Genomic DNA, 21,347 nt, shown 5'->3' with positions numbered 1-21,347 from the left:
TGACAAGTCACTCTCACTAATAATTGTTGACGGCTGATTAAACGAATCCCAAGAGGAGCTAGAAATGTAGCAGCAAGAAAACTCATCTGTAGTAGAGGAATGCATCGACAAGAATGATTTTGTTTCTTGGAAGAAATTATTATTATTCTCTTTTTTACAATTTATGTCTACCCAGAAATCGTAGCTCAACATCTGTCACAAACATCATAAAACAAACTCGAAACGAAACTTCCTCTATGGACACTCCTCCCGCTCCTAGTAGAAAACGTAATATTGATTTAACAAATAGGATAATATCCAAAATTTCTGAGTTTGATACAAAAAGGGCTTTGAGATTACTAGCCTCAGAAGATACCTTGGCTCCTGCAAATGAGGAAACATATAAACTCCTGCATGGAAAACATCCATCACCATCTAGAGTTCAAATAATGCCAGATCCTCCAAATGAATTAGACCCATGCTTAAAAGTTAATGAGGATGATGTATTAAAGGCCATCCATAGTTTTCCCTGCGGTTCGGCTTCAGGGATAGACGGACTGTCGCCTCAACATTTAAAAGATCTAACGTCCAAATCAGCAGGTGATTCAGCGCTCATGTTGCTAAAATCAATAACTAGAATGACAAATCTAATTTTAAATGGAAAGGCAAATCCAAATATATGTAAATATTTTTACGGAGCAAATTTATGTGCCTTACGAAAGAAAGATTGTGGAATCAGGCCAATAGCGGTAGGTTGTGTTTTTAGAAGATTGGCTTCAAAGATTGCTGTTTCATTGGTCTACAATCGTTGTACTAACTATTTACAACCTCTTCAATTGGGATTTGCCACAAAAAAGGACAATGAGGCCATCATCCACGTTACCAGAACATTCATAAAAGCAAATGTAGATTCGAAAAAGGTAGTCCTCAAAATAGATTACAAAAATGTTTTTAATTCAGTCAAAAGAGACTCCATGTTAAAGGAAGTGAAACTAATTTTACCTCAACTATATCCATATTTCTGGCAGAGCTATTCTAGCCCATCATTGTTATTTTATAAAAATAGAACTATTTCATCACAAGTAGGATGCCAACAAGGTGACCCTGCTGGACCGATGATTTTTAGCGTAGCCATTCACCCAATAGTGCGCTCGCTTTCTTCTAAAATAAATTTATTTTATTTAGATGATGTCACATTACGGGAGCTCACCAGATACGGTTATACAAGATCTAAATTCCTTATTGACAGAATCTAAGAAGATAGGTCTGCAAGTTAATCCTTCTAAATGTGAACTGTTCTTCACGTCGGATAAATCAGATCCAATTATAGAAGCCGAGTTTCAGAATTTGTTGGCTGGAATTCGGACAATACAGGCCCGCGAGTTGTTGTTTTTGGGAGCACTACTACTTGAGGATGACTATGAAAGTTATTTTGAAGACCATTTGAACAGTTTAAAAATGATGACAGATAGATTAAAGGGACTGCCATCACATATAGCCTTCTTTCTCCTAAAAAAATGTTTGGGTGTCCCCAAATTAACTTACTTTTGGCGTACCACTCCCACATGGCTTCTCCCATCAAAGGTTCTTCAATTGGATGGCTCCCTGAAAACATCTTTACAATCAATAATAAATCAGGTTTTGGATGAAAGTCAATGGGCTCAGGCAAGTTTGCCAATACGGTTCGGTGGTTTGGGTGTTCGAGGAGCATCGGATTTGAGCCTTCCTGTGTTTCTGTCTTCTTGCTGTGGGGTGTTGTCACTAGTCTCCAACATTTTGAAAATTTCAGTTGAAGTGAAAATCTCTCATCTGTCGGAAGCATTGGAATTATGGAAAGGCATCTATAATAATGCCATTCCGAAGGCCAAGGAATCACAAAAAAAATGGGATGAAATCCCACTAAACGAGATAGCTAGAAAGGAGGTAATTTCACAAAATACATTTGACGTTGCTCACCTAAAAGCACTTCAGAAAAAAGAGTTAGGCGCCTGGTTACAAGCTACACCTGCAAAAAAATCGGAACTTTTTTAGACGATAATATTTTCAAAATATGTGTAGCATTACGCTTGGGACTAAATGTTTGCCACCCATTCACATGTACGTGCCAAGATCGAGTGGACGAGAAAGGCTTACATGCTTTGAGCTGCATTAGAAGTGGTGGTAGAATCACTCGTCACACGGAATTAAAAAAATAATCAAACGAGCACTCGCCAGCATTGATGTTCCTAGCATCATAAAGCCCCAAGGATTGTTTCGAAATGATGGTAAACGACCGGACGGAGTAACTTTAATCCCTTGGAAAATGGGCCAGAATCTTGTATGGGATGTAACATGTGTTGATACTTTCGCTCCTTCACATATAACACTAACTTGTGAGGAAGCAGGAAATGCAGCAGAAGCAGCCGTTAAACGGAAACATACAAAGTACTCCAGACGGAAAGAAGATCATCTTTTTGTTGCCTTTGCTACAGAAACGATGGGGTTTTTTTAGCAAAGAAGCCAGTGAATTTTTGAATGAATTAGGATCAACTTAATTAAGAAGTCAGGCGACCCAAGAAGGAAACACTATTTACTACAACGAATAAGCCTAGCAATACAGAGAGGAAATGCAGTCAACATTTTAAAATCCTTCCCATCAACACAAGAGCTGGATGAAATTTTTTACTTAAAATAAGTAGTATAAACAGTACTGTGAAAACTTATGGTTGGTGATGGACATCGATTTTTTTTTTTTTTTTTTTAAGGAATGAAAATAGACATCTGTCTTAATTTGTAAATAGATTCATATGGAAATTTAGCACTGCAACACTCATCTATTGCAATACAAACAAGAACATAGTTTGAACACCGTTAGAGGAAATTTGATGAAGCGCAAATAAAGTTTCAAGGTTGTGTGTGGCGCTTTCTGTGGTGTAACATTTTCGTGCGTTTCTTCGTAACTTGTGAATGGAATTTGGTTGAGTAGGGTTAGTCATAATCAGTCGGAGAAACAGTGGAGTGATTTTTGGTATTACAGTTATTAATTATTTCTACTTGTCCAACTTAACTGATCTGTATTTAAATCTTACTCTTGGATACTAAATAATCGGATTGTTAAAAAAATATCTACCTATTAAAATGCTACAATACCAATCTAAGCGCCTTAGCTCTAACTTATGATTTCAAAGTTTTTCATTTACGGTTATTTGTGATTTTACGTTCAACAAAGACAAATAATATTTTAAAGAATGTGTACTTTAAATAAGTTATTTAAATAGATCCTTTTTTATAAAGTTTATATTTTAAAATTATTGTTCAAAACCTTTGTATTTTAATAAGTCTTCTCCAAAATCAATGCAAATGAATTGTGCTCCCATAAAAAAAAAGTTAATTATAAATATAAGGTAGGCCTAAATTAAAAAACAAAGATTTTAAATATTAAATACAAGTTAATTGTTTTGGAGAAAACTATTTCAAGTAATAATTTCAACAAGCCCTAGTTTGCTATCTTGGCAATGCACGAGCGTGTAGAAGGGTAGCGTTTTTACTGAAACTCACTACCTTATTACTCTAAATGTAGTTGAGTCTCAGTCATAATTTTTTAATGATATATTCCCATTTGTACAAAGAACATTCTGTAAAATTTTCAGTTATTTTCATTCAGTCCTCTTTTAGATATTGACCTGAGAAAATTGATGTTAAAAAGCTCTAGAGCCATTTTGAAAAAGCTCTAGCAGGGTTGGCTGGTTTAAACCAGCTGTTAAACTAGTTTAAACCAAAAGACGAAAAATGTTCGTAAAAGTGTAAGTATGTAAAATCTTGATGAACACACATTTGTGAGTTACCACGTTTCACTCCCGTATATTATTCGTATTATATTCTTAATTCCCCATTCATTACTTAGAAAGATTATACTACAAAAGCAACATTTTTTTTTATTATAAGTTTATAAATGTGTGTTTTGTGATTTTTTTGTAGTTGTTATTATTATGTAATTGCAATCGAAGAAAAATTCTAAATATTGTTTCGTTTTAATGTTTACTATTGATAAAATACATCGAAATGCCGTTCTTTGTGTGTGTGTGTGGGGGGGGGGAGGTCATACACCCCACACGAGAGGCATTTAGTGAAATGAGAAGTATCTTCGGTATCTATGTATAAATAAGTCTGAGCCAAACTGGACTCAAATAATTCGTATCTTTATTCACTTTTCTTACTGATGTGCAAATTAAGTCGTTGTATTTCTTTAATTTCGACCAATAAAAGTCGTTGTTAACTAACTTGAACTAAATTAGTTCTTCTGTACTCCGTAGTACTTTGAAATTGTCCATAGGTAATTCTGTATAATGGTTTCACTTGTGCAACTGTTTATCTTTTTGTCCTTCTGAAATGACTCTTGACAGTTATATTAAGAAGCATGTAAAGATCGGTACAACGTATTTTTATCAGGATTCCTTCGTGAGTGAGTCCAGACGTATCGCATTTGTGGCCAATTAGTCCTGGTTCCGAGTTCAAATGGATGACAATTTCTCTCGGATGTAACTCGAGAAGCGGTTTTTATTCCGCTTTAAGCTTATGTGACCCCTTCCAGCATAACCCGGTTGTTGCATAATAACATAAAGGCGAAACAAACTTATTTCTGCCCATATATGATATGAATATATAGAGCAAATTATTAAAAAAAAAAAAAAAAAACCTGATTTACGTAAGTAAATACCCTGTCCTATAAAAGTGAGACTCCAAAATATTTCGGAAATCACTTCGTTACACCACTAGTTTGCACCTCATAACTGTCATGCGGCAATATAAGATAGGTCCAGTAACGAGTTAAAAGGTAAATGTTGTTTCTTACTAACAGTTTTGTAAAGGTTTACAATAAGAATCTTTGAAATCCGCACCTGTAACCAGTGAAAACACTAATGATTCGTACACTTGTACAGTGATTTACGAATTTCTCTAAAAATCTCAAACTAATCATTTTGTTTCTTACTATTCTGTCCCAGATACTCCATAAATTAGTAAAATAGTTCGTATGTCATTACACTTGAATAAGGAAGAATGTGGACTGCACAAATAAAAATGGAAATGAAATCTTTGTTTAACGTCACATGATCATGCTATTTAGGCTAAGAAAGACGGATGATTAAGGCAAGTGAATTATAGTGGAAGAATTGATGGAGTGGTAGTGTGGGAGGAAACGGGAGTACCATGTTCACCACAAGCTTACTTGGCGGGAGATTGAACCAGGGACCCCACACACCAGAAGTGAGCGCTTTACCGCTGAGTCGCCGTGCTTCTTCCCCCTCCCCCTTGCAGAAATAAACATGTTTAGTGAATGAGTATAAAGGTTGATAATGACACACACATTCAAGATTTAGATTATGCGAGTTTATATAGTACACATTGTAATTTTCATAAACTGCATTGTAATTTTCATAACCTGCTATTATTACCCTCTCCCATTATGCAGCGGACCGTCAAAATCGGGAAGGAGGTGGGGCTGAGGGGGCAGCTCTGCTCAACATTCATTTGCTCATTCGTCATTAGCGTGTTCTTTAATGACCTCTCAGTTGCGAATACCGCTACAGGACTCGCGGGTGGTTGATGGAAGTTGCCAAAGATAAAGTATCTGACGAGTATATTATGTTAGAAAGGTGAAACTTTGTGTAGAAACACCTTTAAAAAAGTGAGGACATACTCCATCATCTTCAAAAATCCCGTCTTTAAGGTGAAAAAGGCTAACTTTCAAATATTTTACAATATATAAAAATGATATCGATGTTTGTCTAATGATCAAGGGAAAATGCAAAAACAGTTTAAAATGAAGTTTTGAACATGTTTAGTATTTACTAACAAATAGTCAGCTGGCAATCCCAGGAAATTTGACTAAACTTGGACTTAATTTAGAGGCTGGTTAACTGAGCCTAAATATAACATTTTTCGTGGAAGTTCACACGGGAAAAGGAGTATGTAGGATTTGAAGTTTAACATTGGAAGTCAATGAGGAACAGAATTTGATGTGCACAGAAAAAAAAAAAAAACTTTTTACAGGGTTTGAACACATGAACATCTGATTAAGAGATTACTCACCTAAGCCCCTCGGCTATTTATTGCGCATGTACAAACTGCACAACTGCGCTTTAATTGTTGCTGACCGATTAAAGCTACACCAAAATTAGTTTCTTTTCCTTTGAATCTTATAAAAATGCTTCCAAGTGGAATATGAATTTCCAAGATACGCATTATCTTTCCGCTTGGTAACATTAGATTATTGATCATATTCTGATTAAATAAGGACGATTTTTTCCGCAACACACTGAAAATTGTAATAGTGTCACACAGATAGAATATAACTAATATTTTCTCTCTGCTTTTGTTTATGGTTTCACACTAGCATAGCATTCCATTGGCGTAACGCGTATTAGAATTTCGTTTAAGAAAGGTATATTCACTTCATAGTTTAAACAGAGGTAAGGCGCATTTCAGAGAACGCCTAAGGAAAATTGTTTTGCTCTCTTGTCCTATATCTTGCAGTGATGACTCACTGAGCAAGTGGTACAGGAGAGGACAATGAGTCGGGGGTCTTACACCTAAATATTTTTCAAAAAGGAAGAAAACGTAATTAAAATTATATTTGTATATGTGAGTACAAACTTATTTCTTTACAAAAATAAAAATAATTATACACATAATTATGAAATATGATTCAATAAATAAATCAACACGTAATACCAGGATCCTTAAACACACCTTCACATTCATTCAATGGATCATTTCGTCTGTGATTTAATTGGTATCAGCAAAGACGCCTAGAATTAGAGACTCTTTAAGGTAACCGGGAAACGAGACGTATATGAATCAAGGAGACCTGTCAACCTTTGATTCTCATATTGCATTGGGTGCAAGTTATATAATACCCAAGTAATGCACTCAAAACTCTCAAGCACTCAAAAGCATCTAGAAGTTTGAGTCATGCCCTAAAACGACATGAAATGAAACTAGATTAATTTCGCATGGTTATGCCCTTAGGTAAAGGAGGGTATGAGTAAAGAAAGTAAATAATCGTAAAATTGCCGTTTGTGCTCGCCTCGAGAATCAAACCCCGGACCATGTTTACAATGGTTACATCCCGGTCACTAGAGGAATGGGGTAAACTGCTTGTGTTAAAGATTCCGAATGAGTATTGGTACGAAAAATAGCTCTATATGTATTAATTTTAAGAATAGAGCGTAGAATTTACTTTATTATTTGTATTTTGAATAACACTTACGGGATATGGTTGATTTTTTCTTTAAATTGAGAAGTTTAGAAAGTTTAGGGAGGAAATTTGAACACCTTCGTCTCTTTAGATTTGACTGCCGCTCAAATAGGTGAGATTATTGATCGTGCTGATAATGATAAGAAGTTGTTTCACATTGCTCGAGACTTCTGTTATAATCCTAGAACTGTGAGAAAGTGCCTGAATCGTTACGCAGAGAAAGGAAACCAGAGAACGGACTAGGTCAAAACCCAAGAGTGGAAGACTGCATGCAACATCAGTGGTTAAAGTTCTAGCTGAAGAACTGAACCATACTTTCCGTTCATCGTCAATCTGTCTTCAAAGGCAAAGCAGTTAAATTAGTATGTTCAGATGAGGGATTAAGGGTACAGTTTATTGCAGCTACACTCCATCGCTCACGTCAAAGTCGACAGACGTACATGTCCAATCGAATTCATGTCCAGTCCAGATATAGTATGAAAATCTAATTAATTTTACGAAAGCTTTCATAAGATATATTTTCTAAATTGCAGGAAGAAAGTTAAACTCATTCAGCTCTCATCCTGGACTGATTGTATGCCTAAGTGTTGGAGATAATTGGAAATCTTCAGATACATAAATTTATATCCTATATCGCACAAAACTGAATATTTGTTTACGAAAATTATCGTGGGACATGTATTTTGATCGGTAAAATGAATCATCCCATCACCCTTTATGGACTTCATAACTTCATCCAGGGGAATCATTGGAAACCTCAAAGAGTATATGCACTATGGTTCTAAGAATGAAATATATATTTGACGGAAAGTATCTTAGAATATATTTATTTTTTCATTGGGATTTAGCCTGAAATTCTTAACAGACGATAACCCAATGCCCGGAAGTGATTGGAAAGCCGTAAAGGAAGGATACGCCATATTCCATCAGAATTAAATCATTTTTGTGAAAGTTATCAGAGACAATTGTTTTCTTATATTATTTCGGTAATGAAACTTCGAAATTTTACCAACTTATCCTTGACCGGTTTCAGCCGCCCAAAAGAAAGTATGCATTACGTTTTATTGAATACCAAATAAGTTTTACAAAGTTCCTACCAGAAAATTGTTTTGTGTATGTGAAAATTTGCAACATCGGGAACATTTTATTCCCATTTATACCCTTATTCATAATAGATCCTTCCACCATTGAACATTAAGGTTGTGTTGAAAGATTGGAGGAAGGCACACACCTAGTTACATTGAAATTGAATAAATTTTACGAGAATTATAGTGAAACAGACTGATAGAGACACAAATGCTGGTTGAGTCGAATGGTAGAAACTCGTTACGTTCGTTTCAATTAAGTGTAGTTTCGGATGTAAGGTTTCTTCTATAGTTTATTAATGGAAGAAAAATCTACAATACCTGTATCTTTATCTTCATCTACTTGCTGCCTTATATTATTATCTTTAAAAAAAAAAAAATTATAATAATAATAATCTAAAACTGTAATACTGCGCTTTATAGCGATTCCTTCCACGAAAAAGAAGCGTTCTTCGTGAAGATCCGAACCAGTAGATTTGTAGGTAAAAACGATACTCACTATGCCAAATATCCACATGCTGCACTCCTGCGATAAAATTGAAACATTCAAGTGCTGTTTATATTTCTATTGTGTGGGACTTAACATGTAAGTTTTTTTTCTTTTTTTGGTACTTTTTATTTGGTCTAGGAATTAATTCGTGCGGTTGGTACGCACACATTGAAGCTGTAGTACAAACACAAAATACATAAATACCTTAAGAAAAATATTGTCCATCGCTAGCCACCACTTTCGCCCATCTGTCAGGCAATGTACGGATTCCGTGGCGAAAGAAGTCCTCATCCTTGGAAGCGATCCAGTCAGAGACCCATGTTTCGATATCTTCTGAAGAAGTAAACCGCTGTCCAATCAAATCGTTGTTCATGCAATCGAACAAGTAGTAGTCCGAAGGAGCAACGTCTGGTGAATACGGCGGGTGGGGTAAAACTTCCCATCCGACATTTTCTGAATAGGTTTTGACCGGTTTTGTGACATGTGGGCGAGCGTTATCATGTTGAACAATAAGTTTATCATGTCTGTTCTCCCATTCTGGTCGTGTTCTGGCCAGAGCTTGCTTCAAACGCATTAATTGTCGTCGATAACGTTCTCCATTCATAGTTTCACCCGGTTGCAGCAGCTCATAGTACACCACACCTTTCATATCCCACCATATGCACAGCATAACCTTTGCACAGTGAATATCTCGTTTTGGTTGTGATGGACCTGGTTCACCTGGTTTCACCCAGGCCTTTTTTCGTTTAGGGTTCTCGTAATGGATCCACTTTTCATCACCCGTAATAATTCGATGCAGAAACCCCTTTCTGCTCTGTCGTTGAAGCAGCAATTCGCAAATGGTTTTTCGTCTTTCAACGTCTCTGTCTTTCAATTCATGTGTAACCCAATGTGACATCTTTTGAATCATTCCCATGGCTTTCAAGCGTTTGGAGACTGTTGTTTGATCAACGCCTAATGCTGCTGCAAGTTGTTCCTGCGTTTGACACGAATCCTGCTCGAGCAATGCTGTCAATTCTTCGTCTTGAAATTTTTTTGGCTGTCCAGCTCGCTCTTGGTCTGCCAAGCCGAAATCACCACTTCTAAACCGTGCAAACCACTTCTGACACGTTCGCTCAGCTAGAGCATGGTCACCATACACTTCCACCAAAATACGATGACTTTCAGTCGCACTTTTCTAAATGTTAAAGTAATGCAGCAGGACACCCCGCAAAAACACTTTATCAGGCACAAATTGCGCCATGTTCACTTAACTACAAACTGGTGTTGTTGACGCTTTAATCCACTGCCCTATACTACGAACGATACGCGATGACAGGGGTTTGCAACACATGTGTGGATACACGGAACTGTGGGACGCTCCGTTCGTTGCGCCATCTCTTGTCCACCCACACGAATTAATTCCTAGACCAAATACACTATTGAGTTATGAGTTACGTAAACTTCATTTGCAAACGTAATATACTTTATCTTTCATCAAGATTCACAACTTTGAAAGTTTTCATAAGGTCCATCAAATGTTTACGTGAATTGATTTTCCCATACGTTCCTATAAGGGGCAAAATATACAATCCTGCAAACAATTCCTTTTTGACAATTAATACCTATCTTGGACTAAGGATTTGGCATCTCACTTTTATTAAATTTCCTGTCCTAATGGAGAGAGGGAGTTTCATTCTATACCAAAAGAAGAGTATCTCACAAACTCCTCGCGCTAGGAAGATGAAATTTGGTATATAAACTTCTGAAAAGAAGCGGACACGTGCCTTAACGTCTTCGGAAATTCTCCTTTTAAGGAGAAGAGCGACAGTGTCAGATTATTTTTATCAATATCAAAAATTACGTCAAGATAGTCTTTCTCATAATCATAGGAAGATGAGTGATAGGTTTGAAATTTTTTTTTCTTTTTTTTTTTTTTAAATTGGCATTTAGCTCATTCCGGGTTTTTGTCATGTCACTTCTACTAAAAGGCATATCGTAAGGAGAAGATTGAAAAAGTAAAATTTCACAAGAGCTTTTCAAGTTAGAGAAACGAAACTCAGTGTAGAAGCTCATTATTTAAAAGTAAACTAATACGTATCCTAGCTTTTCTGGAAGAATCCACATTTACGAAGGGAAAGGAGTAATTTGAAATAACTTTCCGTGCACACTCAAATCGACGTTGTCTGTATCATTACGGGAAAATGCCTGCATCACGTGAAATTACTTTTTATGAACACAGCATGGTCTCGAACAGTCGTTTTATAATCTCACTTTTCTTAAACTGAATGGTCTTAAGGAGGAAGAAAGATTCAAAATGTATGTAAAAAATAGAATGTCTTACTAACTCCTTAAGTTTGAGAGAGAAATCTCGGAATATGGATTGGTTCTTATTAATCCCAGTTAACACGCATCCCATCGTTCTCGAATCTCTCTGTTCTAGGGATGAGAGTGGACAATATAACAATGAGTGGACGTTTTGTATTTAGAAAATGGCCAAATTGAGATAACAGTTAAACAGTTAAAAATGAATATTTGACTATGGGCCCAGTTAACACTTGGGTCCACCTGGGATTTTATACGTCGATTGATATGCATATCCTAAGGGGGCAAGGGAGTTTAAAATAGTTTTCAGTGTTCTCCGTAGACATTCCCTTTTTTTCCGAAGAACGTGCATTTCAGCTAATATATATAAGAAGAAGATACCCAAAGGTTTTTACACACGAAAGATTAAAAAAGATCCTTTAATTCATAATCTTCAAGATATATTTTGAAAATATGTTCTTCCTAAATCAGTTGAGTGCGTTCGTAGAGCATCCCACCTGAGTCCAATGGAAAATCTATATGGCAGAAGTTACTAGGACATTACAGAAAAATTGGCCTGACAACCCACCAAGGAGAGGAGACGAGTTATGGGAGATAGTTCTTAATGCGCGGGAGGAAGTGACACAGGAGCTCTGACATGCTGCCGGCCTAGTTAACTACGTACCAAAGCGACTAAGAGCCGTAATGGAAGCTAATGGAAACTACACAAGATACTAGTCGTGAACAAAGTCACAGTCAACGTGAAAATTTCTTTATAGAGTTACCTACTTGTATTCATTTCTCCTGTAACTTGACTTCAACTAAGACTTACAATTTCTCAGCGTATTTCTATAATATATAAGATTATTTACTAGTACTTGCTTGATTCAATGTTTCTCGTGGGCAAGTCATTAATGTTCTCGCTTTCAAAGCAATACGTAGATCTAGGTTCGATCAACGCTGGGATATTTTTTTGTTTCTACTAATAACTAACATTTATTTCAAAATAATTCATTCGTATGCGAAATGTTGAAATGACAACAGCGAATAAGGAGAGTAACTATGTGTCAGTGTTGCTTAGAGAAAACATTGAAATCCGTTCCATCAACGAAATTAAATATAAAGAGAAGAAAAAAGCATAGTGGAAAATAATAATAATAAAAAAAAACGTAAGGAATATCAATAAAAATACACAAAATAGTGGTGCTAATAAGCTCAAAGTTTTAAGGGAAAAGGTCCACTAGCTATAAGAAGTACAAAGAATCGACATTGGTATAAATAATTTTTTCACTGGCATACTTATCAATCATCCGAAAGAATGTTTCGTTTAAGAAATTCGTCCTAATGCAATCGAAAGATTATTATGAATTAAAAAATATATCACTGCTATGAAATGTCGGCGGCATACATACATATTTCCTAAACAAAAGTACAACTCTCTGTAATGTATACCCTTTTTCAGAAAGGAGTATAGAAACACTAGCCGAAATATCTGTTCTTTGAACGAGAAAAGTAATTTATGCAAAATATTTGAAAGATAGGATTGAATCCTTTTTCTCTTCGTTAGGATACGTATTTGAATTGAAATAAAAATATAAAGACCCAGCTCGGCCCAAGGCTAACATACTACTTCCCAAAATTTATCTGAAACAGTTCAGTCTTTTTCTCGTGATGCTGAAGAGATACCTTTTTTATGTATTGAGCAAAATATCGTAGAAATTGCCTCCCCTTCCCCTCCTCCTTTTAAGTAGTATTTTCTGAAACGCTGTATGTCTGTTTGACTAGCATAAATTTAAACCTCTTCCTTCATCTTAGAATGCACAATTTAATCAAAATAACATGACAAAAATTCCGGTCAGAGATATATACGCAGAGTGCCACGAGCTTCTCAGCATAGTCCTCGTTGGTTCTGCTCATTGCCCTCCAAGTGCCTTACACGTAACCTTTAGAACCGTTCGACGCATCTTATATGAGTATTAAAGTCCTGTCCCTTTAAAATTGAAATAGACCAACTACTCTTTGCTCGTGAGTTGAATCAGCGGAGTGAATTTTACAAGGAATTGTTGTAAATGATATAAAATAAATGAAAAGGCACTGCGATTTCGTTATAGTGTGATGTTGGTAGGAATAGACCTAATTCCTCCAACAGCTTATAGAAAAAAAAAATAATTGCATAGTGATAAATTAGGGAAGGGCGAAGGCCATTCAATGCCTCCGAAACCGGAGACCTGAAAAAGAAAAAATAATCAGCGTTTTCGAAACTTCTCTTCTAAGGAGGAAGCGGGTATCGCTTCTCTAATGTTCAAATCTCTCTTTGTTTATTCAAAAAATGCCGAATGTAAAGGTTTGCTGAAGTAGGTGGTGTGAAATTTGGCACATAGGCTTTAATTAAAAGTAATGAAACATGTTTCACCGTTTTAAAAAAATGAGCTCCTAAGGGGGGTCATTTCCATATGCAAATCGCCGTTTCATCCCTTTGTTTTGACCAAGTGAACTTTGTGGTGGACAACACTGTGTGCGTCGGTTTCTTGCGGTTCTCCCGGTCCTAAAAGTTCTGCTTCTAACATGGACGGTAATTAATTTCTCTAATATCTAAATTTCCATTTCTTTATTCAGAAAATGACGAATTTAATCATGTTGAAGTTGGAGGTGTAAAATTCGGTATATACATTCTTAATTAAAATTAAGGGAATACTTTTCGGAAACTCCTCTCTAAGTAAGAAAATGGGGAAATTTATAAAATATTAAAATTTTCTTTATTCCGAAAGTACGTAGTGTTGGAATTTTTCTTAAATTGGAGATATGTTCTGCAGTACACAATCTCTTCACTAAAAATACGAGTCAGCATTTAAAAAAAAAATATATTTGAAGGGGAAAAAGAGGACATATCCTACAATATTGAGATTTTCAGTTTTAGATTTATTACATGTTCCAGTACGCAGAAAGGACACTTCTGTTGTATTGATAAAAATTAACAACCATTTATTTTCTTATACAATAATTTCCCTTGTGTCTATAATCACCAGATGGTTGACAGTGGTTGAAGATGTCCATCTGGAGCATAATAATTTGTACTTTGGTTTATTAAATCAGTAGGACCAAGAACATTTTCGAAATCAACTGATGCAACATGGGTACTTCTATCGCATGTTTTGCAAATACTTACACACCTTTGGGAATGACAACACTCACGGGGAGAAGCTATCGTATTTAAGAAAAATTGTGCAATGAAATTTCTGTTACAAATGCAGCATCGTTATTAGACTATCACACATGCTTTTCAGGACCTGCTTTTTGTTAATGCTTTGTTAGTGACATAGTATTTTACTGTTCTAGTCATATTTAATTCCATTTTCATGTATTGTACGTGATATAACTAAAAGAAATACGTGCCATTGCCCTGTATCTTAATATCGGTTTAAAGGAAGTCTCCAACGTTACAGTTTGCACATCTGTCAACTATATATATATATATATATATATATATATATATATATATATATATATATTGCCGTTAAATGCATTATGAACTAAAGATCATTCAGTGTAAGTTTCAAAATTTTCGCTCTTTCCCTACCAGAGATATTCAAGTGCAAACATTGGAAAAATTCCGTTTTTGGCCATATATGATGCCTTATAAAATCATTGCTATTCATTTCCTACGATTTCCTTTTTCGTCCAGCTGTACATTGTGTGGAGGTAAATGCAAAGTCCATATAGAACATTTTCGGCTCAACTCCTTCCTAGAATTTTCGGAACTTATAAATGGTAATTTGCCTGATGCTCACTTATGACTTTGTGGCATTATTCGAGGTATTTGAAATTGAGGTAGTAAAAAGATGTTGGCAATACATTAGTCACTTCATAACCCTTCCACTGGTGTTTATCCCAAATCTTTACCCCTTTTCGTTTCTTAGAAATTGTATTTCAGGTGCATCCTGATTTTCTCATGATTTACCACACATCATATTGGAAATATTGCCGCCATGGACATACGGAATGGAATCCAATATTTCTAATCGTACTATTGGGTTTGCGAAACATGTACCAACGTAAGTGCAAATTATCAGAATTCTCAAGAATGATCTTGTATCCACTGACGTGCTATTTTCGGTGGAATGACTCTCTAACCATTCAGCTGCTTAAAATTATTCACACAGTACAATTTTATTGTTATAATCACAGGACATTTAAGAACCACGTTTTTGCGCTTTTGTTGTCAAGTAAATGAAAACTGTTAACTACCAGCGAATCGGTCAGTTTACATTAGCATCGCAAGTTAATATCGTTTGGAGAAATTATAGTCAAACAGAAAACATGATTTAATGAAAAATTGTGTTAAGTACAAGGGCTATGGTATTTAAAAAAAAAAAAAATCAAGCTATTTAAAAACTAAAAATAATAAATAAAAATAAAATTTCGAAACTATAGGCAATGGAACCGCGGTACAAATGTGGTGGAACCTAACAGAATGAGTTTTCATAATGATGCAAGTGACATATTTTTCATCATATGTGTCTTATAAGTTGTTTGAAATGTAACAAACTTAATTCGGCTAGTGCTAAATTTAAAAATAATAAGGGATGATTGAATTACGAAAGTTTTCTTTCTCAATTTTCGACATTTACCGTTGAAAACCTGATTGTCATGGAATAAAATACAGTTATAAAGGTTGTTTTTCTTTCTTTATTACTTATAGAATAATTACTGTTAGGATCCTGAATTTATTACCAACCATGAAGGATACAAAGTTACTACTGAGTTTATTTCCATACCTTGGACAGTAAATCGCAAACCAGTCGACCACGCTAGCCGACATCAAAATTTTGCTTGCCTAATATATAATAAAGTGTGTATGTGTGTGTGAAATCACATATTATCTAGAATAAGACACTTATTTCCAATTTCCAAACTTCACACTTCTCTTCAACACGTACTGATACTAGCTACAGATCCACAGTTCAAAACTTGCACTAAGTTGATCATGTGATTTCTGCACGGTAGTCTGTTTCTTATGGGTCTTAGTTTTGCCAACATCAGAAATTGTTTTGAATAGTCAAGATAATCCATAACTAATGACAGAAATTAGTTAGTTCTCTTTGTTTTGCATGTATTAGTTGTCCCCCAAACCTTCGGTTTGTCTGCAAATTGTCAGCACGCTAAGGACATCTCTTGGCGTCATATAATATAATAACGCGCCAGCAACTATTATTAGTCTTGACTGTGAACTAATAGGAATTAGCGTGATCGGTGGTGAGGCTATGTTTTGTTACAGATAACATATTCATTGTAATTTTTTGCTTTCAAAATTCCGCAAAGTTCCTAATGAGAAGAACAAATTTATGGAACTCGTCATAATGAAAATCTTCCAAACGATGATTTATGGAGATATTCGAGGGAGTAAATTTGTGTATATGTCTTCTATGAGAAGATTTGCCTTCCATCACGGATAACATAAATCCCTATAATCGCATAGATTCACCTAGATTTATGACTGGCGATGATTTATTCGTGATTATAATTAGTATTAATTATACTGTACATCAAAGCTGTACAGATGTTCTAATTGCCATTTCGTGCAGTATTAGAAAACTTGTCAATGTGAAAAATATCGAAATACCGAATCACACTGAAATATCAGTAATATTTCGATTAATTTTTCACGATTTTCCTCTTTCATGTTCTCTTGTGAAAAAAAAAAAAAAAACAAAATCTTTCTATTTAAAAACAAAGTGTATTATTCGTTTCGTATATATAAAACATTCTAACTGAATATAACTCGTAGTTTTCTTTAAAAAAAATAAAACAAAGAAAATGTTATCACAACTTTTTCGGTTTTTAAAAAAAACAAAGGAAATGTTGTCACAACTAACAAATGCCCTAACTACAACACAAACTCTTTGTTCTTTTCACTCAGAAACACAAAATTGCGTTTGGAAAAACGCACCGAAAATAATCCGTAATCTACTTCGCAATAAAAACTGTTACCTTGGTGTAAACCTCTTGCAGATCTCGTTACAAATTCCGTGCATAATGAATGATGATATTATTACATATTGATTGCTGGTAGTATGCACAATTACAATAATATAGTAAATAGATAGCACAGGTCACCGTATTAAACTTTCCCGAATTCCTTAAACTAAATCATGTTATGCTGTAGTTTTTAATGTAACATTTTCTTGTGAAATATGAACAGAATTATAAAGATTTTTCCTCATACATTTTAAAAACTCGCAAACTTGCAGGCTGTTTTGTTCTCTTGCACATTTGTCACACGATTTTTCTTGCCCTAAATTTCGGCCAACTATACAGTCTTATTCTGCCATTGATTCTGGAACAACGACCAGAGGATTTGACCAAGAAGTCGGATGCTTTTTGAGCCACATGTTTATTTCACTTGTTACTGATGTCTGTATTGTAATGGGAAAGATTACATTTTTGATTTGATGGGAGTTGAGTCCGTAAGTACGAACTTGTAATTTTTGATACAATCAGGCTTTCTGTCAAACAATTCCCCATGTTCTATGACAAGGACAGTGAGTTTTGTCTGTTCTTCATTCAAATTGTGGTGTGCTTTCATTTTTTCCCATATGGCATATGTTCTGAATTTAAACCAGTCAGCCAGAGATTGAACGCCGAAATGGGACAAATGTTTAGGAGACGCTTCTCCATCAAGCTGAGTGCGTGGATGCTCTCTATCAGCGTGTCCTTTCTTGTACTTTTGTCTAAAAATTGAGTCGACCATGTTGTGATTTCCCTTGAACTGTCAAGAAATTCTGTTATCTCTCCAAGATACGTTCCGATCACACTAATTCTTCCAAGATCCTGCGCACTAAATCAGCGTCATTAACTTCAAGCTCATGAAAGTTAACTGCCTCATAATGTGGCTTATTTAGTAACATATTTCCCTTCTCATAAGATGATATTGAATTCATTTCAATAAAGAACTGTGATCCAATAATAATTCCACGGTTAAGACCACTCACAATTATAGCCACGGTATCAAAACGCCTCCCATCTATTTTTAATTCAACTATAGTCTGACCTAGAACTACTGATCTTTCCAAAAGGAGATATAATATTTGCCTGTAAAAATACTGGGGGATGAGCTTTATTTTCGTTAACGTGTTCTTAAAAGTTCTTGCTTACAGCCGAAATGGACGCCTCTGAATCTAATAAGCCTTCACAGGAATACTAAATTATACGATGTTTACCTCTGGCAGAGTAATGCAATTATTTCTAGCTACTTTTAACTACCTTCTAACTAATCATCAAAGATAGCATTCGCTTCATTGAAAGTTTCTCTTTTACGTTTTTATCATTTCTCAAAACTAACGTAAAAGAATTTAACTCTGTTTTGTTTTCTTTATTATTTCTAAAACGTTTCTTACTTATAATTTCATCGCATTTCACGCAGTTGTTTCTAGTTTTCTACATCATGCATAAATGATGAGAATTGTTTCATTGCTCTTGTCACTATTGTCATCAGTATCACGCACACAAAGTAGAAGAAATCATCCGCGTATCATTTCTCGTTTTGCTGGATATTATCATAGATTTTCCTTGGTACCATTAGTATTTTCTGTTTTCAGCGGTGTGCTGTTATTTCTCATTGTCTGTCTGAAGCATCACTACGGGCATTACTTCCGCTATTTGCCCTTCTAAGTTCTTGACTAGTACTTGCCTCATTATTTAGGTCATGCAACTCTTAACGTTTGCAACTCTTTGTCTGTTTTAGCATTACTAGTTTTCTGTTCTGAAACTGCGTATAATTTTCACACCCTCTTCTCGAGTGTTTACTTCTTTCACAATTAGAGTTGTTTTAATGGCGGTTCTTTTTACCGTAACTATTGCTCCTGTTTCCTCCTCACTGTTTTAATGCTAACCTCCACTGTTATTCTCGTTAAATGGGACGCTATTTCTGAACAACCTATGGTTGAGTAAGTTCTCGAATTTGGTTGCTTAGCTGTAGAAACTTCCACAATATTGAATGATTTCTTTGTAGTCTCGATTTGTTATCTGTGTTTCTTTTACAATTGATGGTAGCTCAGATATAGTGTTAGATTTAGTGTCTACTGATGTCCTGTAGATCCACTGTAACACTTTCACCAACATTGCATTGTGCATAGGCAGATCTAGACTGTGTTTTGATGAAATAAATCAAGCAGATAGTGTGCCAGTTGTTTGTGAACCTTCGCGTCAAAACGGCTAGTAAGCATATTTGCTCTTAGAATAGCCAAACGTTCTTGATTTAAGTATGAATCTTGGACACGAGCTACAAAATCACTATAGCATGAAATATTACGAGGAACATTCAAATTATAACTTAAATTTCCTTTTTTTTTTTTTTTCTGTTGCATAGAGAAGACAACATGCGAATCAATTACTGTTCTTTTTCAAGGTATTCCCCATATATATATATATATATATATATATATATATATATATATAGTATGGGCATGCCTGAACTGGGTTAAACGTAGTACTTCGAAACCTGAGGACAGTGGAAAGTGGTAACTTTTTGTTCACTAGAAAAAAGTATAAGGAACTGCAAGAATACTTCTCTAGATGGCCCTATGCTAAAGCATAGAAGTATAAGCTTTCCATGGTCCTTCATGTATCGGAACACAAACTTAGAGTTGGATACCTTTAGAGGTAGACTTCATTCACCTCATAGTTTCGCTGTTTATCAGCTACACTGGTTTGAGATCTTAGGTTCAATGAGATAAAATAATTATTAGATTTTTTTGACAAATCTCCGTACGAGCATATTTTAGCTTCATCTGTTCCTGATGTTGTGACATTGAATGATCTCGTCATGAAATACATGACAATTAATTATACTCGTTCAAATAGATAAATAACCATAAGTAAAGAGATAATTAATATACGTAATGTAAATACTAATAATTTGCATTTTGATATTATTCATACCATAAACTATGTTTCAGAAACTTCTTAACTGGATGTAATATTCCTAGATTTCTCAAAAGCTTTCGATAAAATTGACATCCAGCTGCTTCTTTACAAGGTATCTAGCAGATTTAATGCCAAATTCCTGTCTTTGCTAAAGGATTATCTTGCTGATCGTGTGCACGTATTGTTCTGCCAGATGCATTATCCAAATTTGTTTCAGTTCTTTTCGGGGTTCCCCAGGCTAGTATTCTAGGACCACTCCTATTTCTACTTTACATGGATGATCTACCATCTGGTGTTTTTGCTATCTACGAACATTCTTCTCTTTACTGACGATTGAAAAATTTTCCATAAATTTCTTCCATATACGATGCCCTATAACTTAACAAATCATCGCGAAATTTACTGACTGGTGTGCGACTTGGAAGATAAAATTGAACTTTCAAAACTGTCTCACTCTTCAACCCTCAAAAACGTTTCACTCTTAGTATTTCTTTGAAGAAAAATAACATTTATCACAAATACTTTAATAACAGTCCTATCGAAAGAGTAGCGATGCACAAAAATCTCGGAGTGTTATTCGATGAGAAACGTATATTCGCTGATCACGTCACTGTTACTGTGAAGAGTGCTATGAGAATACTGGGTATTCTTTACAGATTTAATAAAATTCGCGATCTCAAATCATTCAGTATTGTCTTCAAAGCTTTTGTATCTCCTAAAATTGAATATTGCTCCCCGATATGGAATATGGTCCGTGCTTCAAACTTACCCCGTTTTGATTCTGTTCTTCACATTTTTCTTGCCATTGTCAATCGAAGAAATCCTTCAGCGCGTACTCTTAATAAAACAGTTCCTAAACAAACTTAATATACAGACTTCACTTACTCGACGCATGGTGGCAGACTTGCTGCTTCTCTATAAAATTATAAATGGAAAAATTGCCTCCGAATTAGTGGTCTCTGTTCTTCTCGCCTTACCCGCACTCATACTTTACTAACATATGTAACACCCAGACTATGAGTTATAAACGTTCTTTATAATTCAGACTGACATCATTGTATAATATTTTATCGTCAGATGTTGATATTTTTGACTAAAAATCAGTTTAGAAACAAACCAACGTCTCTGTACATGTGGTACTTATTTTATATATTTCTCTCTTTACAGAAATGAAATTTATACATTTATGCCGTGTAGGCTAAAGGAGACGATGAATAATGAAAGTAAATGATAACGAAATAATTTGTAAAATGAGAATGTGTGAGGAAACGGGAGAACTCCGAGAAGACATACGAACACAATGTTCTCCATCTCAGACTTTCATGCCTGGGATATAACCAGAGAACTATCG

General features: G+C 35.1%; 1 protein-coding gene across 8 annotated transcripts in view; it reads left to right on the top strand.

Moving 5' to 3' along the window:
• Positions 1-21,347, top strand: part of ABCB7 (ATP binding cassette subfamily B member 7) — a 786,091-nt gene that overhangs the window by 77,614 nt on the left and 687,130 nt on the right. The window lies entirely within an intron of this gene.

This window comes from Thermobia domestica, chromosome 5, assembly GCF_964235325.1.
Source record: "Thermobia domestica chromosome 5, izTheDome1.hap1.1, whole genome shotgun sequence".
NCBI lineage: Eukaryota > Metazoa > Arthropoda > Insecta > Zygentoma > Lepismatidae > Thermobia > Thermobia domestica.
Note: the sequence above shows the minus strand (reverse complement) of the source record. Positions and strands in the feature narration are given on the sequence as shown.